The sequence below is a fragment of the Panthera uncia genome, assembly GCF_023721935.1.
Source record: "Panthera uncia isolate 11264 chromosome A1 unlocalized genomic scaffold, Puncia_PCG_1.0 HiC_scaffold_16, whole genome shotgun sequence".
Lineage (NCBI taxonomy): Eukaryota > Metazoa > Chordata > Mammalia > Carnivora > Felidae > Panthera > Panthera uncia.
Genome location: NW_026057576.1, coordinates 23,616,028 through 23,634,596, shown reverse-complemented (window position 1 = coordinate 23,634,596; position 18,569 = coordinate 23,616,028). Strand labels below are relative to the sequence as shown.

The window sequence follows — 18,569 nt, the reverse complement described above, 5'->3', positions numbered from 1 at the left end:
AGCCAGCTTACAAAGTTACACCTAAGCGAAGAATTAAATGAATAAAATCATGTAATTATTAAGGAGAGCCACGCCTAGGTAAGACAGGATAATGGCAGGGGGGCTTTAATCCTTCAAGTCCACAGTTAAGACTGCATATTTTGCTAGAAGCAGGCTGAAAATCTAGTTCCAAGTTCTCTAGAAGCGAAAGCAAAAAGGGAAATGTCATCAGTTACATACTTCACTCCATCTCTAAGAGCCAAACAAACCAATGTTTTTTTAGGACCACAGAACTGAGGTCTCATAGCAATAACTTCACCCAGGAGAGGACACTTGTGAGGTGCAGTAAACACTAGCTTTGTGTTTATTATAATGTCCCTCAATGAAATCTGAAGGCATAAATATAGATATATATTCCCATTTTGTAGAACAGGAAACAGAAGCTCAGAGAAGTTAGGACACATATCTCAGATCACACAGCCAGGGAGAGGAACAGCCAGGATTCTAATTCTCAGTCTTTTCTCTTCCCTCATGCTGTCTACTCAGGTTCAATGCCTCCACACTTCTGCTAGACATTCAGTTTGTCCACCCATATGCTCACTCAGCAATTATTAACCATCTAATATATATACTCCATGGGAGATTTTAAAAAATCCGTAACGCAGAGAGCCCATCTAGGTATTCTAGCTTAGGAAGATTTTGCTTTCATGTGTGAGGGAAGCAAAGCTTCTGTGCTAAGAAATTCGTACATAACTTTGTACCCTTTTCTAAGTCCTTGTTGAGTAATTTGGCCTAGATTTCCTTTATGCCTTTACAAATATTCCATATACACATCAGGAGAAGGTTCTCCATCACATTTCCACAAGATCTTTGATAAAATCCAAGGGGCTTTAGACCTAGAGGTGGCTGGCCTTTCTTGTTCTTAGGTGTCTTAATTCACACTTCCTGGTTCATGGATGCTCATGGGGTTGTTATGAGATAAATTCATTCATTTACCAGTATTTTCTAAATGCCTGCTACAAGCCAGGTGCTGTTCTCATTTCAGGTGAGGCCTGTCTACACTGCCCTAGTTACCCGAAAAGCAGGGAACAATGTTAAAGGTAGAAGCTTGAACGGGATCTCTGAATCTGAACTTAACCCCATCCTTTGACATAAGCGTCTCAGACCGTCGAGCACTGTAAGGGGCTAGGGAGAAACACAAGTGAAGGCAAAAATGAGACTGCGTCTTAAGGGTCAAGAGCAGGGCCAAAGAAGCAACAAAAGAGTCATCGTATTAGATGAGAAAGAAAATCTCAAGACCACGGTGCAATGGAAAAGCTGAGAAAATGAATGGCATGGCCCGTTCAAATTAAAGACCGAGAAGGGGTGGGAGAAGCGTTATTTTAAAACCATGTGGTTTTTAAGCACCATTGCAAGTAGGTCAAGATGAAAAACCTGGGCATCTGGAGAACTGTATTTTTTCAAAGAGATTTATAAACGGGGAAGATCAACTTAGAGAAGCCGTAGAGTGAGACAGCCCTCACATTTTAAGGTTCCAAAATCCCTGAGTGGTTTGCGAGCCAGAGGAAAATTCCTTTAAAAGGTGCATTGGAGAAGCAACAGTCAACAGCCCGAGTTACTATGATGCTGCCTTGTGTGGGGGCCCCAACACAAATACACACCTGGAGAGGGTCTCTTGTTTTGTCAAAATGGGCAGTAAGTCTTGGAGACACAAGCCAACTCGTAGAGGCAGGAGGAGCTTAAGGAATAATTCATTACGACTCCTTCGTTCTCGAGATCAGAACACTAGAGTTTCACTGAGATTAAAGGCCATGTCTCTGTCCAAGTTCTAGGGTTCTAAATGTAGTTGCTGGTGAGCAGAGCGGGAGAAGGATGAAGGGACCATCAACAGGGCCTATTAAGGTCCATAGCTGAGAGGAGACCCTTTAAGTAATTGAACTGAACGTGCAAATGGCACCATGTTCACAAAGCCGAGGAGCAGGAAGAGGAGGTCGTTAACACCATGCAGATCAGACCATTTCTAAGAAGGGTATCGCTGGGGTTAGAATCAAATCTGAGGTACTTTACACAGTCTATTGATGCGTTTGCCTGGAAAAAATATACCCACTTCGTGCCCACTTGAAGGCACGGGTGGTATTAACATTTGTCAGATTCATAAGGATAGTAAGTTAGGGTTTCAGTTTGCAAATTGCTGGCCCCACACTGGCCACAGTCTCCAGAGAGGTCGCTGCAGGAATGGGATGGACTGAGGCATTTAGAGCCTGAAACGAGGGTTTGAGGAAAACACATTCCTTCCAGTTTCCACTCTACTGCTCCTGCGTTAAGTGGGGCCCCCCTTTCGTTGTTTCCAATTTTATTGGGAAATACTTGACATAACATCACTGTGTGAGTTTAAGGCGCACAGCAGGACGGTTTGATTGACATGTGATCAGAATAGGTTCAGCTAACACCCATTTTCTCATCCAGACGCAATAAAAAGCAAAGAAAGAGGAAAGAACACAGGGGGAAATTTTTTCTCCTTGGGAGGACAACTCTTAGGATTTACTGGCAACGATTCTCCTATATACCATACAGAAGGGCTAACTGCAGCCACAGGGTCGTATATCACATCCCTAGGACTTACTGATCTTCCAGCTGGAAGTTTGCATCTTTTGACCACCTTCCTTCAATTCCTCCTCCCCCACCACCTGCCTCTGGTAACCACAAGTCTGATCTCTTCTTCCATAAGCTTAGTTCTAGTTGTATGTATATATGTATTTTAAGATTCCACAAAAAGTGAGATCAGGCAGCATTTACCTTTCGCTGTCTGACTTCTTTCACTTAGCATAATGCCTTCAAGGTCCATCCACAGTGTCACAAATGGTCGGATTTCCTCCTTTCTATGGCTGAATGATATTCCATTGTATATACGTCACAACTTCTTTCTCCCTTATTAATGACGGCATCATCTAACTATGCCCTCCCAGAAACCATTTTAAGGTATCTCGCAAATCAGGGGTGAATTATGGAATCCTGTTTTATAATCACTGCCCAAATCATAAATCTAAGAGTACAGACTCCCACCATTCATCTAAGTCACATCCGGCTGCCAGTTTTTCTGTGAGCACTTAAATGTATTAAATCAATAGCTCTAAAATTCCAAGACATTTGGCCAAAGAAAGTACCCGTTGTTCACTTTTATAAGATTATTTCCAAAGTCCTAAGAATGCTAAATAACCTCCCAAATTGCAGAAGCCACAAAACCTGCTCATTTCTTTAGGTCAATGAGTTTTGAGTCTCTGCTTAGAGGAGGCTGGTATTTCCCAGGTCGGTAGTGAAAGAGAACTTCTGATAATGACTACTTAAGAATAAAAGCACCTAAACTCAAGTTCCCTAAAGTCTGAATACAGAAACTATTTGTGGGAGGTTGTTATAGAACACAGTGCTGTAGGATTTACAGAAAGAAATATAGTACATTCTCTAAAATAAATGCAACTGTGTAAGCTGAATTTTCTCTGAGGGGTTTCCTAACTGGTCATGAAAAGCAGCAGAAGGGATGAGGAAAGGTGACTGGCCTAGGGTGAGATGCCCGTGGGCTGCATTTACTTCTGAGAGGTGGTAATGATGTGCTGGTCAGTATTTCGGTTTGATATACTGATGCCCAGTTATATAACTGCCAGGATCAGGGAGGCATCTGTGACCCGGCATCACATTGCCAAGGGACTCTTTTTGAATGTGTCCTACTTTTCCTGCAACTTGACACAGTGGGTAAAATAAAACTGGAAACTCAGGACCCAGATTCCCAGCTTTGCCTCAATAATTTCAGGACAGCGCCAGGAGAAAGCTGTACAACTTCCGAATATGTGAATGAACAGTTAATAATCCAAAACAACACGTAATCGAGAACGTCACTCATATTGCAATCTTTAGTGCTAGACTATGCTCACTGAAGAGGAACATAAAACAGCTAAAACTCTGAAGCAAAATAACATACCCATAAGTTTTTAAGAAGCCATCATGATAAGCTTCTACGAGACAAAGAAGCAGGTTTGCTTCACACAACTCTGTCCTCTTCATGTTACAAAGTAGGGGATGTAACCACCAGTAATTTACTGTAAGTTCTCAGGACCATTTTCGGGACGTTCCAAAGCTTAACGTAAAGGATGATTCTGAAAATGTAGTTTAACAATGACTTTGTTTTTAAGAAGCCAGATAATTATAAACAGCGTCAAATACAGAGGACCATTTAGAGGAACTCTTATGAATTCTTTTTGTCAAGTCAAAATCTCCTTTAGATTGTCTTTCGTCCCCTCTCTCTCGATCTCTCTCTCCCTGCAGATACACTGATTTGCCTAAGGGCCTCCCCAGAGCACAGAACTGGGATCTCTACCACCTCTGCCCCCACGGTGCAGGAGTGGGTCAGGGGCACTGACCTGGTGGCTCTCTTCTCTAGCTCTCTCTCTCGGGTGGCCCGTGAACTCTCATGGGAAGCTGGCAGGCCAGGTCACTCTAACCCTGGTGAACGTGTTCTGGGGGCCTTTGTCGTCTGATCACAGTTGAGGGGCTTTGGAAGCCGTATATAACACAGCACACAGAGCCCGGCTCAGTTACCAACCAAGGAGTACCCATCTCCCCACTTCCCCATGCTGCCTTGCTTCTCCCCACTTCCTTCCTCCCCCAACACCCCGCCCCCACGCTGCCTTGCTTCTCTACCGAGCTGCTCACGGCCATGAAGGGTGTGACACAGTGGGTGCCCGGGTGGCTAGGTTGGTTAAACTTCTGACTCCTGATTTTAGCTCCAGTCATGATCTCATGGTTCATGGGATCAAGCCCCACATGGGGCTCTGCACTGATGGGGGGATTCTCTCTGCCCCTCCCTGCTTGTATTCTCTCGAAAAGAAAAGAAAAGAAAAGAAAAGAAAAGAAAAGAAAAGAGAAGGAAGGATGTGACACAGAACAAAACTCTTGCAAGCAAAGGGGATGCTCTAAGCTGGGGCTGGGGAGGCCCTCATTGCCTTGTCATCCCTCCCCTTCCCCGGGGTATATATAGGCAGTGACTCTCCTGGTGTTAACATCTTGAAAATCCCTTCATTCCACATTCTACCACAAGGACTTTAAGATCCAGACCCTTCCTTCTTGAAAGTTCAGGGAATCCTTGGGTTTTGTTTTTCAAAAAGCTGAATATTATTATGGACTGATAGATCACCCACTCTTCAGTTCAGTTACCTCAATATCAGACATCATTCATTCCTCGTTTGTTCATTCATCCGTACTTTCTCCTCACCTACTAGTCTGTGTGCAAAGCACTGCTCTCCTTGCTGGGCTATAAACGAGGGGGTCACAAAGCCTCAGGCTCTATGAAGCCCACAGTTACATGTCAGGTTTCAAATGTGACACAGAGACTATCGCTCACTTCTTGCAAAACGGTGAAATACGATGAGAAAAGCTCTGAAGATCAAAAATGGACAAGTGAAACAGGACCGCAAGGGGGAAAAAGAAGAGTAAGAAATTAACACAGAAACTTACCTAAACATACAAAGAGCAAACATCTTCACCAGCCATAAAATAAAGAGACCCAGATAATTTACACACTTGTACATCTCCAAGGAAACCACAACCAAAAACCTGGCAGAGACGGGAAGGAAATGTGGAGCTTGGGCTTGGGAGACCTAGGTTACTGCCCGTCCGTGTGATATCAGGCTCTGTTTGGCCTCCCTGGGCCTCCGTTTCCTCATCTGTAAGTTGAGAAACGGAATCCCTTCCGTGTGAAAAGTTCCCAAAGTCTACTCTCTGGCTGGTAAGCGTCTGCACCAGTTAGGGCCCGGAGAAGGTGTGCTTCAAAGGAGCCTAGAAATAGGGGCAGGGGTGATCAGGAGCTGGGGCTATCACCCTGGTGGGTCCCACTCTGCCCCTCCCGGCTCCTGCTCTTACCTCAGCGGCAGGGAGAGCTCTGGCCTCGTGCATTGCCCTCACTGAGCAAGGCAGATGCCCACTGCTCGGCCGCTCAGCGCAGAGCAGGGCAGTTGGCGAGCTGCACGTGGGATCTCCTTTCTGACATGCCTCCGTGTACAGCTCAAGGCACGCCGATCCAGTTTCCTCCCAGTTTCTAGGCAAGACAGTAGGCAAACTGTCCCAGAAAGAGAGCCATCTACTATTTTCTTAAAAATATCTGAATCATGAAACCCTACAACCTCTCCGATGTCTCAAATCGCTACCCTGTAACCTAAATCTTTTCTGATACGATGAAAGCTCTCTCTCTCTCTCTCTCTCTCTCTCTCAGGCTATTCTCAGGGAGGAATTAGAGAAGCTGCTCATTTCATAACGATTCTGTCACCTGCCTTTAACGACTGCCACCAGGCCTTTCAAAACAATTCTTTTAACCTGCTTTTGGGGGCTTGTCGTCCAAGTCTTTAACAGTTTTCTTTGCTATGGTCTGGGTCCAAGCCCACTTTCTTAAATGACAGAAGGATAACTGAGACACAGAAGGTGGCAGTGAAGGGACCGCAGAGATGACCTATCTGGCCATGTTCCTCCCGCCACAGAGGAGAGAAATGACACCCAAGTTAAGGGATGCTCCCTGGCCCCACCCTGCCAGCCACCAGCTCTGCCTAGGGTGGCAGGTCTCTGCCTAGGGTGGCACAGGTCTCTGCCTAGGGTGGCACAGCCCGGGGCTGGGCCTCCAAGCTGTCTTATAAACCCTGCTGGCCACTGTGATGCCTGGCGGTGGGGTCTCCAGATAACTACGTGCCTGACTCTGAGAGGACAGGAAAGGAACTGTGGAGACAGCAGTGGCCGAAAGGAGGGTAAAACCGGCCAGGATGCTCTAAGCCAGTGAACCAGGAGCACAGAGGAAATAACAAGGAACGGGTGCTAGAGTTCACCTGGATGTAATCTGCATATCACCATCTGGACTATGAAAACCCTCTGGGAATTCTAAATATCTGCTACTAAACAAATGTATACATCTGTGCATGTCTTGATTTCCTTATTTTGAGAGAGTCAGAGACGGCGTGAGCGGGGCAGGGGCAGAGACAGAGGAAAAGAGAGGGAAAATCCCAAGCAGGCTCCATGCTGCCAGTGCACAGTCCGATGGGCGGCTCCATCCCACGAACCGGAAGATTGTGACCTGAGCCGAAACCAAGAGTCGAACGCTTAACTGACTGAGCCACCCGGGTGCCCCCACATTTCCTCTTTCGGTAAATATCTGCCAAATACCTACTATATGCCAGGTCCTGGGCTAGATGCTGGCAACACAAAGGTAAGATGTGGCCGTGGCCTGGTTCGTAGGGAAGAGAGACACCAGTCACTAGAATACAGGGGGCAATTTAGAGCCATAGGAAGTGGGGAAATGGCTCTCTCCCGGAGAGCCAGGCACGGTTCCCACAGGAAGTGACAGGTGACCTGGAATTCCACAGATGAGAAAATGCTTAGAGTTCAGTCAGTCTTTTTTCTTATTCATGCCGGATGATTATGGATTAATCTCCACTTTTGTTGGAGTCCAAGAAAACAATGGCTAAAAGACAAATGAGAAGGCCAGGTAATGTTTACTGAGTGCTTCTTCAACGCTAAGTGTTTTATATGCATTTACCTCGAGCCACAGTCCTAGGGAACACTGTTATGATTTGCTCTTCAGAGACGAGGGAACTGAGATTATAATAACTGGCCCAGGGTCACCTTGCTGTGAACTAGGGAAGCCTCAGGCTGGCACAGAGCCTGGGGGTCGGTTGAGGCACCCTACACCCCACTACAGGCCAACACGATGTAGGTCTTCCTGGAGGCAGCTTTCCTCGTATCTGGGGTCACTGGATTTCTGTACCTTAAGGTTCTCTGCTCTCCTTCGGGGTTACTCAGCTCTGACCTCGAGTTCACTGGGGATACACACGCTTGGCAAGGTTTTACCTATGGCTAAAACCTTCCCGGGCTCTTTGGAGAAGTTCCCTTCAGTTCCTCAACATCTTCAGGGGAGAGTTAGGAGCAAGAACACCGCCAGGGTGACCATGCCCATTCCTGCCTGTGCCTCCTGTCTCTGCGGGACAAGGGGTGCTCTTCCTTAGCAGCCCCACACCTGTCATCCCATCACATTGAATAAAGCCCTGGCCTTCTTCTAGGGCTGGAGATGCAACGATGAATAGCAAAGAATCCTTGCTCTTGAAGGACACACAATCCTGTGAAGGAAAGTGCCGACTGCCACTTAGAGGCCACGCTGACCTTCACGTTCTAACTGTGTTATTATCACGGCGCTGTGGGAGCAGAGAGGGAGAAGCACTTAACTCTGCCCCAGAGGAGAAGGGAGACGTCTCCAAAGAAGGCAATATTAACTTTCCTTGAGCTACATCTCAAAGAACCAGTTGGAATTTTCCAAAAAGACAAAATGGAGAGTGGCACTCCATTTCTCCACACCGTGGTCCCCATTATCCACAGGGGCTATGTTCCAAGACGCCCAGCGGATGCCTGCGACCACGGGTAGTACCAAATCTAATAAATACTATGTTTTCCCTTATACATACACAACTATGACAAAGTGCAATTTATAAATTAGGCACAGTAAGAAACCAACGATAATTAATAAAACAGAACAATTCTCACAATATTCTGCAATAAAAGTTATGTGAATGTGGTCTCACTCTCAGAATATTTTTTTGTACTGTACTCACCCTTCTTGTGATGATGTGAGATGATAAAATGCCTACGTGGTGACATGAGGTGAGGTGAATGATGTAGGTGGTGGGACGTAGCATTGGGCTACTGTTGACCTTTTACCTTCTGATAAAATGTCAGGAGGAGGATATTTTGCTTCTGGAACGCGGTTGACCGCGGGTAACTGAAACCGTGGAAAGCGAAGCCGTGGATATGGGGGGGGACTACTGTATAGGGGAAAATAGCCCTGCAAAGGGAGGAGTCAAGCAAGAGAAGGTCACCAAGGAAGCCGTTGGGGGTTTAGTATGACTGGCCCAGGAGGCAGCCCCTAGAAGAGTTTGGGGAAGTGCCAATGTGGTTGCCTTCCTCACCAGCTCTTGTTTCCAGAAGAAAAAGCCTGGTGATCTAGGCTCTCCCTGCTATCTTCAGCCACGATGCTGACGACATCTCCTTTAGGTCATACAAATACTCCGCAGCTTCCTAATGCAACAAAACCACTGTGTCTAGAGGCCATTTTGGGTTCGTTTATATGGACAGAGATTCCTCCTTCTATCGCCATCTCCCATGTAGAAAATACAGCCCTACAAAGTGAGGAAGGAACTGGATATGTTAGAAAATGGGAAATGGGGCCCTGAAAAGTGAAGTTACTCCCCAAAGTCTCAAAGTGAGTCAGTGATTGGTCTGAAAAGCGAAGGAGAGCCTTGAGAATTGTCGTTTGGTTTAGCCAAGGTATGGGAAAAACAGAAGTCAACTAAACACTTAAACAACGTAACAGATTAAAAAAAAAAACAAACCTAGGGATGCAAAATCCATGAAATGTACTTTATACCTCGGAGATGTCGATGGAGAGGAAAACAAGGGGAGAAGTTTCTTCAACCACGTCTTTCAGGAATGGCCTAGGCTCCACAGTTTACAGCCTCACCTATTTCAACAACACAAGCTGCCTTTCTCCTAGTCCAAGCCAGCAAAAATCCATTTCAGGCATCCAAAATCCTCATCCAAATGCTAATGATCCTGTCTTCCTTTGTGAAATTACATATACAATTGTATATCGATAATAAAGTAGGAAGCAGCGTGGTATGGTGAAAAGATGATGAGTTTTCTATGCAACTGCTTCTTGCTATGTGTTTTTGTACACATTCCTTAAACTAAAAAAAAAAAAAAAAATTTTAACATTTCTTTCTTTCTGAGAGACAGAGCACGAGCAGGGCAGGGGCAGAGAGAGAGACACACACACAGAATCCGAAGCAGGCTCCAGGCTCTGCGCCGACAGGCTGACAGATGCAAGCCTGACACGGGGCTTGAACCCATGGACCACAAGATCATGACCTGAGCTGAAGTCGGACGCTTAACCGACGGAGCCACCCAGGTGGCCCTCCTTAAATTTTTTTTTAAGTTTATTTATTTTGAGAGAGAGAGAGAGAGGGAGATTGAGCACATGCGTGTGAGTCAGGAAGGGGCACAGAGTGAAGGAGAGAGAATTCCAAGCAGGCTCCAAACCCAGCATGAGCCTGGCATGAGGCTGGAACTCATGAACTTTGAGATCATGACCTGAGCTGAAATCAAGAGTTGGACGCCTAACTGACTAAGCCAATTAGGTGCTCCTTAAATTTTCTGAGCCTCAGTTTCTTCATATGTAAAAAAGCGATATTAGTAATGCAATTTACAGTGCTCACTCCATAGGGTTGTATTAGAATTAAATGAGACAGAGGATTTAAATTGTATACAACAGTGCTTAATGAAGGAAGGAAAGAAGAAAGCAAGGAAGAAATGAGTGGGGAAATAAAAAAAGAAGTTTCACAAAATCATCTTGGGGAATAAACGCAATTTCCACCATAAATTGTATCAAGTATTATGTAGAGTCACCACCTACAATCCACACTTAATTGTATGTATGTTATATGTAGGTCTGTGTGTATGTAAATCTATATTTCACATCTGTTTTCTACCTTCAAATGGTCTTAGTGTGGCTCATTTTGGTTCTTTTAGCGCATTTCTCATACAGAGTTCTTGAAGTCAGTTGCAAAAGGTATTGCAGAAGTGCTAACTGACATAACCAGAAGTCAACAGCATTGGTATTGGCTGATCTGAGGTTGAGTGGTCAAGGGGCTTAGTCTTGCCTGAAATACTGACGGTGGAAAGTACCTTCTAACAGTTGAGGAAGTGTGGCCAGAGTGGGAAAATGTACAGCAATCTTAAGAAAAGCCTGACCACATCTCCATGAGTCACCAAAAGAAATGAGATCTATGAGTATCTGTGATGGGGACCATCGGGCAATGTCTCCTTAATCGCAGGTGTCCAGGGGACGGATTCTGTGAGTTTGTGCCCTACTTCTGTCTGCTCTCCACTCCCTCATTGTCTAGGCATTTTCTCTATGATTGTTGGAGCTGGAAAAATACCAAGACAATACGCAGCACACATTTGTATGTTCGCAATTACAACGGAAGCTTCTATTTATTCTTAACAATGTGACCTCATTTTCTATAGGCTCATTGGGGTCGTTGTTCTAGAATCTCTAATGACAAACTCATTCTCAAAAAAAAAAAAAAATGAGGACTAACAGATACATGGAGGCAGGAAGTTTGTATTAATTTGACGGGCTATACATATCTTCAGTCTGTTGGAAGCCACAGTTTGGTTGGCAAATATTTACCGATACCAATTTATACTGGGATATGTGATACATCTCATTTCTTGTGTCAAAATTTTAAATCACCTTTAAGAAACTGTGACTATAAAATGGGAAAGAGGCAGGGTGTAAATCTTGGTTCTGGCACTTAACTGGCTCTGGGACCTTGGACTTAATCCTCCACGAACCTCAGTTTGGTCATCTGTTAGAAGAATATGACGATATCAACCTTATGCATCTTTTGTCTTGAAATGTAAGAGTAAACATATGTCAAGTGTTCAGCACAACGCCCAGCAAATGGCGAGGGCTCGGTCAGTCCATAGTGATGATGAGTGTCGTGGAGTGACTGTGCAGACAGACTGATGGCATGGGGAAATGGGAAAGGAAAATGACCCCAAGAACAGTTCTAGGAAACAGACAGTGCTTTCTCTTATTTTATAGATGAGGAAACTGAGACTTGCTCAGGCTCCACACTTAGTAAAAGACCAAAATACGAATCTGAATTTGCCTCCAAATTTGCTCTGTCTTCTGAATATCATACCTATTTGTTTCATGCACAGAAATTACAGACAGTCAGACTCACAAACTTTAAAAAACTAAGATGATATACAATATTAAATACATTCTATATTGTATACTTTATATATGATCGGACAGATTAAGTATCCCAATTGCCTTTACTCTGTTGTCAGAGGAAAGAAACAAAGGATCAAGGATATGTTGATGAAAAGACTTCATCTGAAAGACAACAAGGGAAGGGAAAAATCTGAAAAATTTCTCAAAGGTGACCATAATATTCTATCTTTCCAAAGGGATTTTTTTTTTAATGTTTACAAAGCATTGGAAATGACAAGGAAAGTTCATTTCACATTGTCAAGATGAAGAAGGGGGGCGTAACAGCATAGGCGTTGCTCATTTTTTTTCTTACTTTCACTTTGCATGTATCGCCCAGATTTCTCCCCTAAGGACCCCCCACCCCCACCCAGTGAAAATAACGTGGGCTGATGATGTCAAGGAGGTGTAGAGGACCCACATTTTAAAATGTTACACCAGAGATGAACAAAGATGCAATTCTAATTCTAAATTTTGTGGGAGAAAAGGAAGAAGATGCAAATTTTATACACATACATTTGTACACTTCTTTACTTCATATATTTGGGTACACAGCTTAGATAAATTTCGGTACTGACTACCCGACTGAGGGATCAACATGCAGGGTGTTGTTTAAATGCAAAGTAATTATTCCATTAATTCACTTCCCCCCTGAAAGTACAACCAGAGAAAAAAGGAAAACAAATTATCCGGAGATTGCAATTCACATGCATAATTAATTTGCCTGCAGAATTCGGTGTCTTGGCTTTTCTGCCTGTGGAGAACATAATCTCTTTTCCATTTTCGTTCAGCCACTCAGAAAGATGTGTGCGTGTGTGTGTGTGTGTGTGTGTGTGTGTGTGTGTGTGAGAGAGAGAGAGAGAGAGAGAGACAGAGACAGAGACAGAGTCAGAGACAGACAGAGACAGATAAGACAGATAAGGCAGAGAGCATCCACTGGCTATGTAACTGCTGCTGGACTAAAACACGAATCAATGCTGCAACCACAGGACTGTGGCTGTGTGAGTTCCTCAATTTAACATTGCAGCTTTTCCTTCCACCAGAAAAAACCCAATGACCATATTTGAGAAACAAGCCTCCTTATAACTTATAAATGGGGCTGACACACAGGCGTGGCTCTGAAGTCGAGCAAAACTCATTTTAAGCCCCTAAGTGGGTCACTTTTTACGTCTATTTTTCAACTCACAATTAAAACAATCTTGCATTCTTTCACAGTTTTTAGGACACCTATGTTTGGCCACGACTGTACAATTAGAGATATGGGTGTTCCAGTGTAAATACTAAATTGTCTAATTTATTTGTGTCTATCAGTCACAACAGTCAAAAATGTGAATAAAACTTGACCGAAAGTATTCTAACCTTTTAAGACTGAAAACTTTTCAAAGCTTTTGAGGATAGAAATCATATTTTGTGACCCATGCAGAGATCGATAAATGGGTAAAAACTAAATAGTCAAGTGCAGAGAGGTGCTGGGTAGATACTGATGGTGATGGTGATGAAGGAGAAGGAGAAGGAAAAGAAGAAGAAAAGGAAGAGGAGGAATCTGTTTGATAAAAGCAATTGGAATACAGATCCTTTTATTTGGGATAAATTATCATTATTTGAGCTCAACTCCAGAGCTTAGGTACAAATAAGCCCCATGGTCTGCTGCCTGTTTATTCCAGGAGAATATTATTTCTCCTGGAATTCAGCAGTTATATAAAAAACTGATTCAAATGTAGAAAATTAAAGTAATAAACCATCTGAATGGATTGACTTTCTTCACATATGAAGATAACACCAGTAACTACCTCACAGGATCGTAGGGATGACTAAATATATCAGTATTGGCTAAAACACAAAAAAATACTCAGTCCCGAGTGAGTAGTACCCGAGTGTTAGCTATCATTATTAGGGTGGTAAATTGAAATTCTTTCTTCCCCGCTCTATTGCTTGCTGTAGGTTACAAGATGAAGCGATGATGAAATTACTGGGAAGACTGATGTAATCACTGAAACTTGGCAAACCCAAAACAATGGGGACAGTCAATAGTTTAAGGAAATGGACTCAGAAGGGAACTGAGGAAAGCCACGGGAGATGCCATCTGGGAGCAGCTGTAGGGAGATGCCCCTAAAAATGTGAACGTCTAATCTGGTGGCAACTTCTCAGAACTTCAAAATGAAAACAGCGTGAAACATGGACGCTTTTGATGTAAGTGCCTTGCCATCTGGCAAAACAGGGAAACTTGCAACTCTTGGAATCTGTTGACACTGGTTAGTTTGACATTTCGGTGGAGCTCTAATGCTAATGTTTATTATGCCCGCAGGGCTCAATATGTAGATGGCATAGCATCATTTTGGTTGGTGGTTTCTGTGAGTTGGGAAACTAGCTGACAAAAAGCCCTAAAGAAACAATTAGACTACTATAAATAATGTTACTCTGCCACAAAATCTATTAATCATAAAGTCTGGTGCCTTTACAATCTTGCTTTATAAATTTTGACTCTTTGTTAATGGAATCTTATGAGCAAGTTTGTTAATTTTATTTCACCTAGACTGATATCAAAATGTGTTTGCCCTCTCTCCTCTATATATGGAGGGTCTTTATTCTACAAGTAATGAGAAGTTGACTTGAGAACTTTCTAGAATAATCCAAAGTAAGCAAAAGTTACTAATATCTGTTCTTAGGTTCTCTGTCATCAAAGAAGCCCATTATCAAGTACAATAGTTTCAGTAAGTGTAGCTAAGTTTGAGGTCATTGACTGTGTTTAGGCCAAAATAATAAGATTGTAATTTTGTCTGTTTGTGATGGTCATTGGGAAATTTCCTAAATACCTTGAACTCAATGTCCATTCAGTGCTTTGAGGCTAAAATGAAGAATAGTGCTTTGGCAAAGAGGAAGCACGGTAGAATGCAAAATACCGTATGATCACTATATCTTCTTTCACAGCCATCACTGTGAGGAACTCAGTAAATAATAAGTTCATAAGTGAAATCAAAGAAAAGACCTCCATGCATCTCTAAGTAGCTGAGAGAAAATACGTGTGACAAATTTTCAATTCAATAAATATCATTAGTGCTGACCACGTGCTAGGAGAGCTAAGAAGGAGCTCAGGCTGTCAAACAAGGAATTGAAACTCAAGCAATTATGCTTACTGCTATACTTACTCTAAGATCAAAACGTTAAACAGACACACACACAGAAGAAACTGTTTGTGGGGCAAGGAAGATGGCCGAAGGGTTCCATAGGGAAGACTTCCAAAAGGACTCGTTTCTTGAAGTGAGTCTTGAAAACTGACTGTAAGTTTTATAAATAAGAAAGCAATCAGAGCAACAGTTGGAGCAAAAAGAAGTGAAAGCATGGAACTTTCTGGCGGCTTGTGGTCTTGTGCACCCAGAACATGGGCAAATGAGGGGGGGGGTGAGAGGATGGAGGGCAGCCAGAGCAGAAGGAAGTGACAAGAAATAAGGTTGGGGAAGTGGTTGAGGCAAGTTTGTGAAGGCGTACAATTCTTTGGTAAAATTATACATTAATTAAAAGAGGATACTTCTTCATTCTCTAAAAGAGGATTCTGCACTCATTACATCAAACCCACAACGGTATCTCTTACTTATAAAGACAAAAAAAGCTTCTGGGTTTATTGCAAATTTTTTTCTTCTCTCTTTCTCCCCCTCTTTCCTTTAAAATTATGAGCACCAAGGTCTCCTCAGTCAGCTTCAGAAATAAAAGCTTCTAATGATCTACATCTGGGAAAAAAATATGCTGGTGTGGAAGAAGGGATCTAGAAGAGACAGATGCTTATAGAGAAGCAATATGGAGCTGGAAATCATGACTATCTAACATCCCTCGACCCCTCCAATAACCCAGTGACAGTGGGCCAGTTGCTTCCACGGTGAGCCCCCCCCCCCGCCTCATGTCTAAAGGCATTATGTGAGATAATGCTTAAGGAGTGGCTACATGTTGTAAGTAGGTATAAATATTATAATATAATAATATTGTTATTACTTGTCCTCTCTAAGTAGGTCGTATTTGAATGGGACTTTACTTGTTGGCCTCCCTTCCTCACAGGGACCAGAAGAAGGTTTATAAATGGTATTAAAATACTGAAATTGTTTCCCAAATTACTGATTGTTTCAAGGCATACTTTGTAAGTTAAAGGAAATAAAATTTTAAATGTGACCAAGAAAAGCATCCTTCAGATAGCTAATGAAATGTCCCACCATAACAGTGCTTGATCAATGGGTAAGACCCAGAAGATTCTTCCCTGATGCTACTGGGGGTGAGCTAGACAGAAGAGAAATGGATATTTTATAGCGTATCAGGTTGACACTTTAACAGTCTAAACTTGATTTAAATCAAGAGACTTTTTTCTCTACTTTGAATTAACTTTTTCATATTCCATTTTATTTCCTTCCAAAGTAAGGAAAAGACTGACATACCTTCACACTCTAATTTATTTCATTCTCATTAATATCTTTACTGGAAAGAAGATAGAGCATTTTTTTAATTTGTTCTTTTCTGGGGCTCAGGTCCTCCTCCCCCAATTCCACATTTTTGCTAGTTTAAAACCACTCACGAGAGATGTGTAAATATCGATGCCCACATTTTGCAACTTTCAGAAATTCACATTTATAGGTAAATGGCTAATTCCATTCAAATTTGCCTGTGCAGATGGTTCTTTGAAATGTTTTATTTAATAGAAACCAATTATGATAAATTTATGTAAATTCAAAACTAAGACACGCGAATAAACCAGCGTTGTTGACTGATAGGTTTTTTTTTTTTTTAAGTTGCCCTGGGGAACTAACTTGAAAAAGTGAGTTGCTATCCTTGAATAAGAAAAATTGGGTTTTGATAAGTACCCTGATAAATTAAGCCATTTCCAGTCTGAATGGCTTTTATGTTTATCATCTGTCAATGGTTGTTAATACTGTTGGATAATGATAATTAAATGAATGCCGACGCTACAAGATTTAAAGTCTATGTTTCAACAGAGCTTCTGGAGTAAATATTCCATGTCGACTTTATCAGAATTTCTGATGTAGACAGAAGCCTTTCATCCAGAATTTAACGGCCATTTGTTTGGTCATCAGCCTAAGCAATAGTTCAAACAATTCTGCAAAAACAGTACAATTAAGCCACGCAAATTGCTTTTATTTTTAGAGAGTAAATGAAGAAAAGGCGCCTCCGATTCCTTGTGGTTATTAGACATACCCATTAAAACCACTGGCACCAAAATCACTCAAATAACCAGTAACACACTCAGCAACATATGACTCAAGACGTTAATACATCCACTCAAATGCTGTAAAGAAACTTTTTAGAAAAACAGAACCACGGGAGCTAAAATTAAACTACTCCCACCAGGCCAATGAGCAGCACAATCTAAATGATCAATACCCACTTTCCTGAAAACATTTTAAAGTAGATCAAATCACAGTAAATAGCGTCCCCGAGATAAAGCAAGAGAAATAAATCAAAACATGGTTTGGTTTGAAAGGGGGGAAAAAAAAGGGGGGCACCTGGGTGGCTCATTTCGTTGGGCATCCAAATTCGGCTCAGGTCAAGGTCTCACTGCTCTTGAGTTCGAGCCCTGCGTTGGGCTCTGTGCTGACAGCTCAGAGCCTGGAGCCTGCTTCAGATTCTGTCTCCCTCTCTCTCTGCACCCACCCCCACTCATGCTCTGTCTCTGTCTCTGTCTCTCTCTCTCAAAAATGAATAAACATAAAAAAATAAAAATAAAGTAAAAGGGAAAAAAGAATCCTGGTTTTGGGGGTGCTAACTATGGATAACTAGAGAAGAAGCCACCCCACAGAACTGAGGGGTCCGACTCTGGACAGCCACATGGGGTGGCTACAGCTTGGCTGGGCAGTTAAACGGTGACATGGTTCACAGAGGGCTCGGGTGACAGGTGCTCAGATCTCAGTCCCCTGAAGGCAAAACCCACAACCCACAGAAACAGAGCCGCCCAACCAGGAAAAACATCATGAGCACTTAGAAATGACAAAAAGACATTAAGAAATTTTACCTTGTTGAAAAACTGTCCTCAGTGGTACTGGCGTGTGACCAGAAACCCCCTCCTTTCTGATCTGCAGAACAACTTTGTCAAACCCGGGTACGCGGTCACAAGGCAGGAAGTGACTAGAGTGACAAATCATCAGGCAGGAAAGAAATAGATTTTGTCTTTATAAGGACATTTTACCTAACTTTTTTTTTTTTTTCTCATGTCTCCTCCCCCACAAGAAATCACCTGACAGAACAGGTCACACTGAAATTCAGAAACGTCTTACCACTTCCTTTTTATAAGCATTTTTCTCTTCCCTTCCCTTTCTTTCTTCTCTGTCTCCTAAGCTCTGGGCTACTTAAACCTGTCTGATTTCAGATAACAAGGCAAGGTCAGCCTGCTACCTTTACTACTTGCTCTGACCCCACTTGCAAATGCAAAGCCCAGGTGCCTGGCTACTTAAGAGCAAAGACAAACAAATGATTCGTTTTGAGTGAAGTAGCCAAGGGAGAAGGTGGAAATCCACCTGAAACAAACTAAAAGGGATTTCTTTGGGAAAGCTCCGCCCTGGCCGAAACCTAACCTCTCTGAAGTGTCCCTGAACACCGATCTTATTGGAGCAAACAAAACAAAATGGTCTCTTTAAGGGGAAGGGCCTAAAAAGAATGGCCACTATATTATTTACTCACTTTTATTTATAGAACATCTATGTGCTAGGGATCTCTTTAACCCAATTAAAGATTTCAATTA

General features: G+C 42.8%; 1 protein-coding gene across 1 annotated transcript in view; it reads right to left on the bottom strand.

Moving 5' to 3' along the window:
* Window positions 1-17,951, bottom strand: part of LCP1 (lymphocyte cytosolic protein 1) — a 52,315-nt gene extending 34,364 nt beyond the window's left edge. Inside the window, exon 1 of the mRNA XM_049646965.1 lies at window positions 17,844-17,951. The gene's annotated coding sequence lies outside the window, so the exon portion shown is untranslated. The remainder of the gene's footprint in view (window positions 1-17,843) is intronic.
* Window positions 17,952-18,569: the final 618 nt, after the last annotated feature.